At 35.8% G+C, this 12922-nt stretch overlaps 1 non-coding gene across 1 annotated transcript; it reads left to right on the forward strand.

Moving 5' to 3' along the window:
- The first annotated feature begins 11997 nt into the window (after positions 1 to 11997).
- On the forward strand, positions 11998 to 12069 carry Trnah-gug. Its single transcript has one exon. It is a non-coding gene; the product is annotated as a tRNA-His (tRNA).
- Positions 12070 to 12922: the final 853 nt, after the last annotated feature.

Here is a 12922-nt window from a genome sequence, read left to right on the forward strand (position 1 = left end):
TGCTTGCCATTTTACACTTAGCTGTTGGGACTTTCACGATGGAGGTTGGTGGGCGTCCCTTAGCACCAACCACTACTGGTTTCCCGAAGCTGACTTATTGGTGGTATTTTTCTTACACTGGCTCCTCGGATGTCCTTGCTCCCCACAGTTCCAACAGCTATTCTGGGTAGCAGCCTTTCCAGCTGTATCATCTCCCCTGTGCTGAACTTTCCAGCATTGAGCTCTCTTGTGCCCAGGTTTGTTACAGTGCCAGCAAAGTCCCTCAAACTTCTCTGAAAGCTGACCTTTTCTGGCCTTGAATCCAGATGACTGTACCAACCTCGGTACCTCTGTGCTGGACTTAACGTAGGATTCAAGTTCGAGAGCTCTAGCCATTGCATTTTACATGGTAGAGGGGTGTGCCTGCTTCACTTGTATCTTAAGTTGTGGACTGTCCAAGGCATCTACGAACTGATCCCTCAGCAACAACTTGAGGAGATCGGGTGGTGCAGTTGGGTAGGCTTTGTGTGCATGCTCTCCAAGTCTTGTGCCAGCTCTTGCAGGCTCTCCCCTTTAGCACGGACTCTCGTCCTAAACCTGGCCCTGTAGACTTCTGACTGGTTTTGGGTTCCATACCTGAGTTCTAGAGCCTCTACCAGTGCTCTATAGTTGTGTCTGTCGGCTGCTGTCAACTGTCCAAGTATTTCCAGTGGTTGTCCCTTCAAGCTCGTTGCCAGATATACAGCTTTCTGTTCCTCTGTCCATCCATTCATCTCTGCCAGTAGCTCAAATTATGCTCTATATGCTTCCCATGGTGCCTTCCCATCGAATTCCTGTGGTTTCCTTCACACTGGATCACTCCTATTACTAACATTCATATCTGGGATGTGACTTCTAACGGGACTGAATATGTCTGCATTAGGGTTTAGCTGCGGGCTCTGTAAGGGGCTTGCCATTGTCTGGGACTGATTAAGTCGATGGTCAATGTATCCTCCTTGTGTAACACACAACAAATCGTTCTTTAACGTATCTAATTCGCTTTTAAATTTACTAATGTTTTCCATTTGTACTTCTTGCCACTGTTGTTGACTTTCCTGTAGTTGCTGCTGACTTTCCTGCAACTGTTGGAGACTTTCTTCCTGTTTCCTTTCTTGTTCCAGTTGCCACTGCTGTAATCTCTCTTCTTGTTTCTTTTCTTTTACCTCCAACAACTGCTGTAATCTCTCTTGTTTATTTTGCTGTTCGAGCTGCCATTGTCGCAGGTTTTCTTGCCACTGCTGTAATCTCTCTCTTCTTGTTTCTTTTCTCGTTCTTCTTGTTTCTTTTCTTTTTCCTCCAACAACTGCTGTAATTTCTCTTCTTGTTTCTTTTCTCGTTCTTCTTGTTTCTTTTGCTGTTCTTGTATTGCTGCCATCAAATCTGCTAAGCTGCAGTTTGATTTGCCGCTTCTCGTTTCCATCTTTTTTTTTTGTCCCACTCTCTGACACCAATTTGTTACGTCTCTGTTCTCGTTTGTTAATTTCCAGGTATAAATTCTTCCCGAGGAACTTCAGAGATACATGTCCTTTCTTAAATAAAACTAGTTTATTCTTTCTCAATTCAACTTTGCAACACACTTAATTTCCACATTCACTTTAACCACACGTTATAATACACAATGATTCACGCACTTACTTACAGTCACTACCGCGCTTGACTCAATTCTCCGTCTTTATCTCTGCCTGTCTGCAATTCAATTCCGATTAATTTGTCTCACGTTATCCGGCGCACTTACATACAGGAATAGAGGGCGCCTACCACATACTGGATTATTCTTGATGTTCCCCGATCCTTCTAGAATATCATGACGTGTTACCAGCGTCACGTGACTACCGCTGTCGTAACAATACTATATTCGGTCAAATGTGCTTGATAATGTTATCATACACCTTTATCAATACTTATAAAAGACCATAAACAAAATAAATAATTTATTAGGAGGTATTATGACTTCTAAACCTTTTGATATTATATTCACTTTAGATGGCGCCTTTAACTTCGACAAGTAATCGTGTGTTCTTTTGCCCCTGGCTCTTTCCAGTCTGTTACTACAACTACAAGATCCTTCCTTAAACACTCACATATACTTAAAACTTCATGTAGTTTAGATTGATCATAAGATATGTCACGTGATTGCTTGAGTATTATAAATACAGAGATGTAGTCTTATTATGGCTAGTTTGTTAAACAGGAAGTAAAAACTTAAAACAAAAAAAAGATATAAAATTGGGTACCCGACCAGGAGCAGCATCGTTATTAAATAAAATTTATTTGATATTCAAATATAGCTGTCATCAGAGTCTATCAAAAAATGTGGCAAATGAAATGTTTTGACCAAACAGAAAATGTTTGATTCCATTTCATTTTGCCCCCCAGTAGCACAGCGGTATGTCTGTGGTGGGCAGAGCACAGATAGCCCATTGTGTAGCTTTGTGCATAAATTCAAACAAAACAAACAAACCAGTGGCTGACAACAATTCGTGACGAAACGAGACTACTGACCAGACCTCAGATATCAAAAGGTGTCCTAGTTGACTGACCTCTTCAACTGTGGTCAGTATTTAACTATTTTAACTGTACCATTTACTATATATTAATATACACCCAGATTGAAATATAGCTTGAGAAGCGCTTGGAGATTAATCTATGGGCAATGAATGACGGGAAGCGTGTGATGTAGTCTTATGAGTTGCATAAGGTACTTGACTCTGTTTCTGCTGTTAGTGCAAGCCATTGGAGGTGGTGTCATAGAATGGGAAGGCTTTTGTGGCATGGCAGGGGTTGGATCCTTTGATTCCCTCAAAAAGGAGAATAGCATCTAAAGATTGTCGTGGCCCTGAAATTCCACATCCTTACTTTGATGAGCAATGGCTCCTCCAAATTAATTCAACATACTCATATTGCTCAGAATCGGCACAATAAGCATGGCAATAAATTCAATAACCTTTCTTGGATAGCACAATCATCACTCCTACTGGGTGTATTTGGGATCAACTTTCACATAATCCTCTTCCAATATCTCTGAATCAACTTTAGGTAATACTCTTTGATAAATATGTAACAATTAATAAATAAGACACCTTTCATCCTCTTGTGGAGTATATGTCACCTCGAGTCCAGCCTACTGTCATTTAAAGTGACAAGTCAATGTTGTTAGCATCGTGATAATAATACTCGTATTTTTAGGCCTAAGATAGGCAACATTATAGACTGAGGCCAAAGATCAGTGTGAGTAGGGGCGGCACAGCCTTAATTTTACTTATGGTGCCAGTTAAGCTATTATAAACCCTGGTATAGAGACTTCAAGCAGACTAACCAAACTGGATGTAATATTAAAGAATAGTGTGAATCCAATAGCAGACTGTGATGTCCACGCTTTGCTGCTGATGGACTGCTACTTATTTGTAATTTTTAAGTGATTAAACTAGAGGGAAGGTAACTAGTTAACACCACCCACCGCCTACTTTGGGGCTATTCTTTACATTTCAAAGAAAAGTGGAATTGATCATAACATAGAACGCCCCCATAGATGGAAGGGCGAAAATGTTCGGCTGTGGGTTTCGATCGCACGATTACAAGTCGAGCGCCCTAACTAGCAGGCTACAAACAAGTAGTAACAATACTTTAGTACAGTTTAAATGAATAAGTAGCTAAGAGTTATATTTTAGTAGTAAAATACAAGCGTTTTTAAATTGTTCTGTATTTTACTGCCTAGATACTGTAAAATACATTCTACAAATGTACAAAATTCCCACGTCAAATCTTTACGCTGTTAACCGTTTACTTCTTAATGTACTCTTGCCATAAAGACATTTCTGCCTGTACTCAACCAATCAAAGCACAGTATGACTCAAGCAAACACAACAATTCCACAAACCAACAAGGGCAAGACATTAACATTTTAAAGACTAACATGCGTCAAAGTAAAACTTTTTGTTATTGTAAGTTAATTTGTTACGGTAACAAACAGTATTGAGTTCTCCAAAGGCGCGTGAAGGCATTGAAACTGCATTTAAGTCGGTAATAGAGGTTTATGCAAACAATATCAAATTTGTATTGATCAGAATGATTTGAGTAATATAATAAACTTGACATAGTCCACACTGAAAACTCATAATAAGCTAGTCTTCTGGTTGTTTCGTCTCGTTTGTCATTTCTTTAAAAAAATGATGCTTACGGTACTTTAAATCATATTTTTTTCTGCTATAAACATTTTGTTGTAATCTTATTTTCAACTTTAAGTATTCCATACAGGAAAAATGTTCAATTTTATCAGAAAAAATAATTATTAATATATATATATATATATTTATTTAAGTTCCCATAAGGATAGTTTTACTTTTTCGTTATATAACAAGAGTGGGTTTTTTTATCATTGTCCATTATCGGTTCTTTTAATGTTTAGTTCTTCATTACTGAGTAAATACATTCTTTTCCTCATTAAAATGACGTTTTATTTCTACAACCGAATCCGCGCCTCAGTGACACAGCAGTATGTCTGTGGACTTACACCGCTAGAAAACGAGTTTCGATACCCGTGGTGGGCAGAGCACAGATAGCCCTTTGTGTAGCTTTGTGCTTAACTACAAACAAACAATACAACAGATAACACGAGTTATTACCGTATGACGATATTTTCATAATTTACAGAATCATAAACACTACCGTAACTACTTTCATTTGTGTTCATATTTAACTTTACATCTAGATCCAACATCATATTGTTCACCGAAAATCTTAGTTCGTTAAGAAAGCATTTTTTATCTCCTCTTTCAACCTCACTATCGAGTTTAGGAGATCCAGTTCGGATCCAAACAAAATCCTACCCCTTCAGGGAGTGACATAGTAGCGTTAGTGACCACTAATTCAGTTCTGTTCTATCATGATGTATTTAATGTAGGCCTATATTTTTTTCTGCCCGATAATTTATACCATTAGGCAGCTTAATGTTTCAACTGTTTAGGTTATTTTATAGTGTGTATATTATACAGTTAGAGATTGTTAAATCAAATGGCTGATACAATACAGACTAGTTTTGTTTGATATTTTCGGGTGTATCTAAAAATGTATCAGGTCTAGAATATCGTTACGACAGCGGAAGTCACGTGACGCTAGTAACACGTCATTGACTTCTAGAAATATCCTGTTCCTTCATGAATGCTCTAGCGTTTACTAGATATGTGTTTGTCCTGTACATATAAGACGGTCACAACGTAACGGAACAATGTGTAATTGAACTGAGTATTGTTGAGTCGAGCACGTGAGACGTTCGTTAAAAATTATAGCGTTTGTTATAGCGCGACTGTTGAAATTAAGTGTATCGCAAAGTTATATTCAGAAAGAATAAACCAGTTATATTTAAGAAAGGACTTGTGTCGCTAAAGTTTCGTCGGAACGAATTTACAGAAAATTAACTAACGAACGGAGACGTAACAGTATTTAAGAGGAGAGCAAGCCCTTAGGGGCGGCTAGTCCCCCAAACTCCGTCAAGATGTACCCTTTAAATTTTTCATTTGAGATTGCATTAATCTATTACTGACCTACGAATTTGTTTATACACTCAAATTTGACTTATATTGCGAAAATCAAAAATCTGTGACTATCGGGCATTCGGAAAACCTGGCGGTCACCAAAAAGTTGACATAAAATTTTTAGAACTTTTTAGGCTTATACTATTAAACCTTTCGATCATGTCATCCGTACAACCCGTAGCTCCCTCTAGCTAACAAAGAAATTACAATATTAAAATATAGCTTACGACGATATGTTTTATGATTATAATTAATTAAACTCGTCATAAAACATTAGTATTAGTCCTATTACATTTTAAACAATGCATTCGTCTGATCCATATGGCGAACGTAGTGTGGTTGGAATACTGTTATCATATAATATTTTAGTTATTTAAAATCCCTAATGGACTAAGCAAAGAATGCAAGTTTGAAAAAATATAATAGAATTAACACTAATGTCTCATGATGAGTATTATAATCATGATTCACCAGCTTGGAAAGGCCGTTCGCAACATAAAAAAATATTGAATGGTTTGCTTATTCTGTTGCTTTGCTGTTGAAAAATATTTTTATTCAAGCAAGCGATCTATCAGTGTGGGTGGCGCCATCTTTGTTTTTCGTTAAGTGGTTCATCCTACCATATCAGTATGGAACTGTAGTCTAGTTAATAGATGAGTTTCGGGTAATCTCGAAGTATATTCTTTTTCTCTATACTTCAGTTGGAAAAACAAACACAAAAACAAAACCACCTGTAAGGCTATATTTGTAATACGAAATTAATAGGATGACGATTAAAATTAACAACACATTCCTTAAATACGCTTCCATTTTTTTTTAAACTTCTGAATGATAAAATAAACTTTACCTGTTGGATAGATTGTGTATGTTTCCAGCTATGTTGAAAAAGGTGAATACTCGCAAGTCGGCCAAGTCCATCACTCGGGAAAACACAATTTAAACGACAAAGTGCTTGTTTAAAGGTGATGACTGCCATTTTCGTACAACTAAAAGTTGCAAATGTATTAGAAGAGTAATGTTCATAAATTCTCAGATGAAGATTGCTAATAAAATATTTTTTTTTTTTAGGCTTTCATAACATAACGGTAGTCAAGTCCTAATCACTCGGAAAGATTCACCGTTCAAGAACGCACGAGACACGATAAGTTAATGGAAATATAACAATAGTAACGTCCTCGAAGTTGAAGAACAATGAGAATGCAATTTGTTAACAAGGGGGCCCATCGGTGACAGATCGCTAAACATGCGCAGTAAACAACATGGAAAATGTAATCTAAATAAACACGATTTATTTATTGGTGTTTGCTAAGCAACTGGACGTGGACCGGGAGATCATACGAAAACGAGCAGATAGATGGCGTACACTAGTAAGTAGGTGTAGTAACACAACTCGCGAGGGTTGGCGATAAGCCTAACTGGCGTGAATGTACAAGCAGGAACGTTACAATTATTCCTTTCTATTTATACTTATCCTCAAGTTTCACTATTGTACCATAAGCTGTTACACCCAGTTTTCAACTTCAAATATATTTAAAATAATATATATATACACAAATATTCTGTTAGCGTTGTACATGTTGCACTTGTAAAACTTAACTTACGGAGTCGCCCCGCTTCTAGCACGGCTGCATGAGAGAGACTGCAGATCGTTCCGATAAAGTAAAACGTTGATAAATCAATAGGTAGCATTTTCCGATAGAGAATGTGACAAAAAATAGACGCTCTTATATTTACTACCTGAAAGATATTACAAAGTCATAGTGTGAGTTTTATGGACAATAAGTATAAGTTCAATTCTGTTCCTCATATTCAACCGATTTAAAAACCTTCGCTAAGAAATGGCCTCCCCGATGAACACCGCCATCTCTTGCTGGTAATCGTCTGCGCGATGACGTCACACGTAACAGTCATTCAAATCGAAAATAATTAAGAGGACTTATAGCCGTATCAGTGCTAAATTTTAGTGTGCCCGAGCCCTGCCAAAATTTGTCAGGCTATGACGTCACTATCATGATAAATATTTGATATTGAAAACTTAATTTCCATTTTTATGAGTCTATTTAAATAAAGAAAATATATGAAGCACTAATTATTTGAGAATATTTAGATGAGCAATAATTGAAATGAGTGTATATTACCGAGAGGAATCACGCAATTCAACTTCCTTTAAATTAAAGAGGAAGGAAAAAAACAGCAACAACAATACTTTTATTTCCTTCAACTTCAGTTTTAGTAACAATAGTCTGTAAACAGTAATAACAACTGTTGCGTATCTGCTCGTTTGTTAATTTCCGGTATAAATTCTTTCCGAGGAACTTCAGCGATACAAGTCCTTTCTTAATTAAAACTAGTTTATTCTTTCTCGATACAACTTTGTAATACACAGAATTTCCACAGTCACTTTAAACTTAACAATATTTATAACATACGTTATAAATCACAGTGATTCACACACTTTATTTACGGTGCCTACTGTTCACTTGACTCAATTATCTATCTCTTCAATGTATCTGCATATCTATCTATCGCTGGCTTAAAAAAGAGGGCGCCTGGCAAACACTCGGACATTCGCGAGGTTCCTCGATAAGTCATGATCCTTCTAGAAACTCCAGCGCGCATGCTCCCAGCGTCGCGTGACTTCCGCTGTCGTAACACAACATTTATAATGTTCTGCACACCTTCTCTCCTGTCAACAAGAACAACTTTAGTTGTATATTATGTAAATCCTTTAAAAATGTGTACGTTTCAAACGTAAAGTATACTTGTAAAATGCATTTTATTATGTGTTTCAATACCATATTTGTGTGTTACTCACATGATTTAGGAATCACAAACTAATATAGCTTACCACATCACTTGTATATGTAAAGATGATGTTGTTATACCTAATTATCTAGGTTTTCTAGACCCAGCCAGACCGAATTATCCACCAGAGCCAACTTTAGACAAAAAGATCTAAAACACAATATCTTGATTTAGATATCAGCATCATTAACCAAACATTCAATTTTAAATATTTCAAACTTGAAGTTATAAACTGTCCATTCCTAAATAGGAATACTCCAAACAAGTCACATTACAATGTTTATTACTCTCGGCTTATCATGTACAATAGAATTGGTTCAACAGTTCAAGATTTTATGGATAAAGCTGGTACACTCACATTTTTCATAATAGAGGTTTCTTTTTGTGCAATGTAAACCATGCTCGCCCTTTCAGCAGTTTGGGCGTTATAATATTACGTTCAATCCCACTATTTGTTGGTAAAAGAGTAGCTCAAGATTTGGCGGTGGGTGGTGATGACTAGCTGCCTTCCCTCTAGTGAGTCTAGTCTATCGCTGCTAAATTGAGGACCAAACCAAACTGACCACCATCGGCGTTTTGATCACAGTATCTCTGTTTTGGGCTAGTCTAGTAACTTAAACAAACAAAAAAAAACGAAAAGAACACACAAAAGTTTTCAGATATAATCTATGAAATAAATCTCTTGAGGGTAAATTTAAGTGAAATAACCCTCGTGTAGCTTTGCGCGAAATTCAAAACAAACAAGCTATGTAAATACAAAATTCATTCAATTCTGTGAGAAATTCAACAATATTCCAAATACAGGTTGTGAGTTTAAAATTTGTACAGATTATCCCGACCTTTTGATAACCTTCACATCTGCCCTTTAATTCCATCGGCCTAGGGTAATAATAAACAGTTTTAGTGTATTGACCACCATTGAATCTACATCTTGTCAGTTTAAACTGTCCGAAAAGTCTGGAACCATAGGGACTTCAACGAATTTTACAGAATGTGTTCCACATGCTATTCTTCTGATTCGAAACATATTTGGAAACGGTATTTCTATTATCTTCGAACATTGTGAATCGCTCGTTGTGTCACCATGAAAAATAGTTGGTTTGAAATGTGGGCTTAGTTTAAACCAGTATATCATAGGAGATGTGTAAATGATACTTCTATTTTCTTCAGAGAAGCTCCGTTATGTAAATTTTATAAATTATCTTAACAGTATACGTCCTGATATTAAATTCACTGTTGAACATCAAAATAACCACCAACTCCCATTCTTAAACCTCTGTATTCATAACAAATACAGTAAGTTTGAATGTGAACTTTTTTCCATAAGAAGACTTTTATTGGTTTGTATTTCCAGTTTGACAGTTTTGTTCCAGGTGCGTCATCTCATAAAAAGCTTGGGTTTGGGGCAAAGAGGACTGAAATCGCGTACCCCCCAGTAAGCTGGGGGCTATACGATATGACGTAATGTGCTGATCTGATCTAGTCAGGCAACATTTCTAGTCAGGACACATTTCTAGTCATGTGGCCTGACTAGAAATGTTTCACAGAAACTGCTATTGGGGTTTTCTTTTGAGCTTGACACGAGGGGACTGTCTTTCTCCCAAGTGACGCCCCTGCTTTATACTACTATTTTAAGAAAGATATGGTTAAAATATTGTTTCATTGGATATAGAAATTAACCAGTAAGTAATTTTTAAGCATCAAGAAACATGCGCTAAGTGAGTTTAATAAACCTATCGAGAGTTGACACGTAATATCATAATTTTTGTTTTGTTTGCCATATTGGATGTAAGGTAATGGCTCCCAGCCACATGTCGATTGTATGTAACAGTAGTTATATAATACACAGAGGTGTCGGGGATAAACTAAAATTAATTTTTCCGTTTGCCCAAAGTGATCGAGACTCAAAGACAGAAAACTAGAGAGTTATCAAAAGATCGACGAAACAAATACCCACACTTTGCCAGGGCTGATATTCAGTGATAAAATTGTATAGTACTAGTTATGCCTACATCAGAGTCTGATCTCTACACTTCATTGTTAGTAAGTTTAAAAAAATCTGTTTAAGTATAAGCAATTGACTTCTTTTTTTTCAGGTTATAATAATAATCTAATGCATTCATTTTACGTGGAAACAATACATCTTTATAAGTTTTGGTTTAAATCCCAAAAATTGGCGAAGCATTAGAAACCAGTAGGCCTAAAGATAAAAATAAAACTTGCGATGAAAATCACATTAACTGTAGATGTTATCTACATTTCTCTTCGTTTACACAATTGCGGGTACAAACTCACAAAAAAATAATAATCATATCTCCATCACAAGATTTAGGCGTATGAGTAGGTATAATTGTTTAATTTTACGGTTTCAGAACACAGACCGTAGTTTGATAACATTGTCATCATGCGAGCACACGTTTATATATGCCTTAATTACCCCCCCCCCCCCACCACACACACATTTTTTATTATTTTTTAATGAACGTGAACTAAGTCCCGACCTGTGAATTCATCACAATGTTGCCGTTAATTGCTGTCGTGGAACCTAACTAGGAACCAGCTAACTGAGGGTCTCAGTACTTTTCTGCTCCTATTTCTAAGTTCTAGTTATAGAGTGTTTGGGCTTGCTGTTTATATCGGGCAAACCACGATGTCTGCGGTTCTTATATATAGTAATAACTTTACATCGTGACTCCATTTGGTTTAATGAATCGTGCACGGGCGAGTTTTATCAATTAAAATTTAAAGACAATTTTGTCAAGTATTTGACTTTAGATTTGCTATGTATTGTGTTAAAATGTTTGCCAGTGGCATTACTGGCTTCCTCACTGGCGAAACAAATAGAACCAGAATTTCCAATCGTAAAATATTACTCTGTCGTAAAATAAGTTATAAAATTAGTTTTCTAAGGTTATCTAACGGAAAGGTATAATGATGAAAGCTGAGATTCTATTCAAACACCAAGCTGTTTAGAGACAAAGCGGGGAAGCCAGTATGTAGCGATTTTATTCTCCATGTAAAGTCGAGACAGCTTAGTCTGCTGTTTGATCATTAGCCGATCAAGTGATATGTCCACTTCCATCACCATCTTGTTTGGTTCCTTTTTTTCAGGTTTAGTAGCCAGCCCTACGTAGTTTTATTATTTAGCGATTTTTTTTTATAAGTAATTATGGTCGACTTTCGTTTGTATTTATAAAGCATTAGAACCAATAAATTATTCTATATACGATCGAACTGTTCAAACGGAAGGTTCACAACAAAAACCAATGATTGAACGAGTCGTCGTTAGATAAAGTTAAACAAGTCTAAACCATTTAGGCATTATTTATGGAATAATTAAGTATACAAATATATTTTTTCATCCAAACCAAAGATACCGGAAACAATATGTAGTTTTAATTATTAGCTACTGCTTAAATATTTATATATTAATTATACTATCAATGAATTGTACACAGATGATGATTATGTCATCCGGTTATTACTTATGCGCATGCTCAAAATTCTCTGCGCGATGTTTATGCGCAGTTATGTTGTATACAAAACGGAAAAAAAAACCAAAAATTATAAAAACGTTATGTATTAATGCTTTTACGAACTAACGAACGAAGTAATAAAGAAATATAGTGAACATTTTAAACATGCCGTGATCGTCTAGTGGTTAGGACATTGCGTTGTGGCCGCAATAACCCAGGTTCGAATCCTGGTCACGGCAGGACGTAAATTTTTCCTTTATGTTTTTTTCCTATCATATACCAACCGTTTAGACACAGATAATTGAGAATTTACTTGTTTAAAAGAATAAAAAAAAACTTTTTGAACAAGACCGTTAATTACAAAATTTTTGTGTGTATTATTTTTTAACTAGATACAAGTAAATTAATCATGCACGTGTTATCATAAAATGCACATCCACCTTGTGGAATAAATTTAAACTTTATTTAATGCAACAACCTTTATCCACTTGTAAGAAAGTTAGACGAATATCATAATAATGTGAATTATTTAATCTAAAACACTGGACACTATCCAAAATGAATCATTCCCCATCACAAAAGGTTTTGTTAAAATTTAACATTAATTCGATAAAATAATTATAATAATTTTTCTAAAGTTAAGAATTAAAAAAACACACGAGAGAATAAGGCAACTTAAGATTATCCCAGAGGACTTTTATAATTTGAAACATTATATACATATTAAAAAGATAACATTACAATAATACTAATAAAATATAATGGTTGGAGACGGCTTGAATGGGTAATGAAGAAAAAACTTTAATATAAGTTTAACATAACAGCAAATGTACAACGTTTCGACAACGTTGCTGTTATGTTAAACTTCTATTAAAGATTTTCTTCATTACCCATTCAAGCCGTCTCCAGCCATTATTAGTCTCAAAGTGGGTTCCTCGTCATCGAAACTAATAGAATATGCTATTCACTCTTGTAGTGAAGCATATGAACTGTAACATAAAACCCGAAATAATCGCACGCCTGTATTCCGTTTGAAACTAGTATGTAACATAAAACCCGAAATAATCACACTCCTGTATTCCGTTTGAAACT

The sequence above is a fragment of the Limulus polyphemus genome, unplaced genomic scaffold (genome assembly GCF_000517525.1).
Source record: "Limulus polyphemus unplaced genomic scaffold, Limulus_polyphemus-2.1.2 Scaffold76811, whole genome shotgun sequence".
NCBI lineage: Eukaryota > Metazoa > Arthropoda > Merostomata > Xiphosura > Limulidae > Limulus > Limulus polyphemus.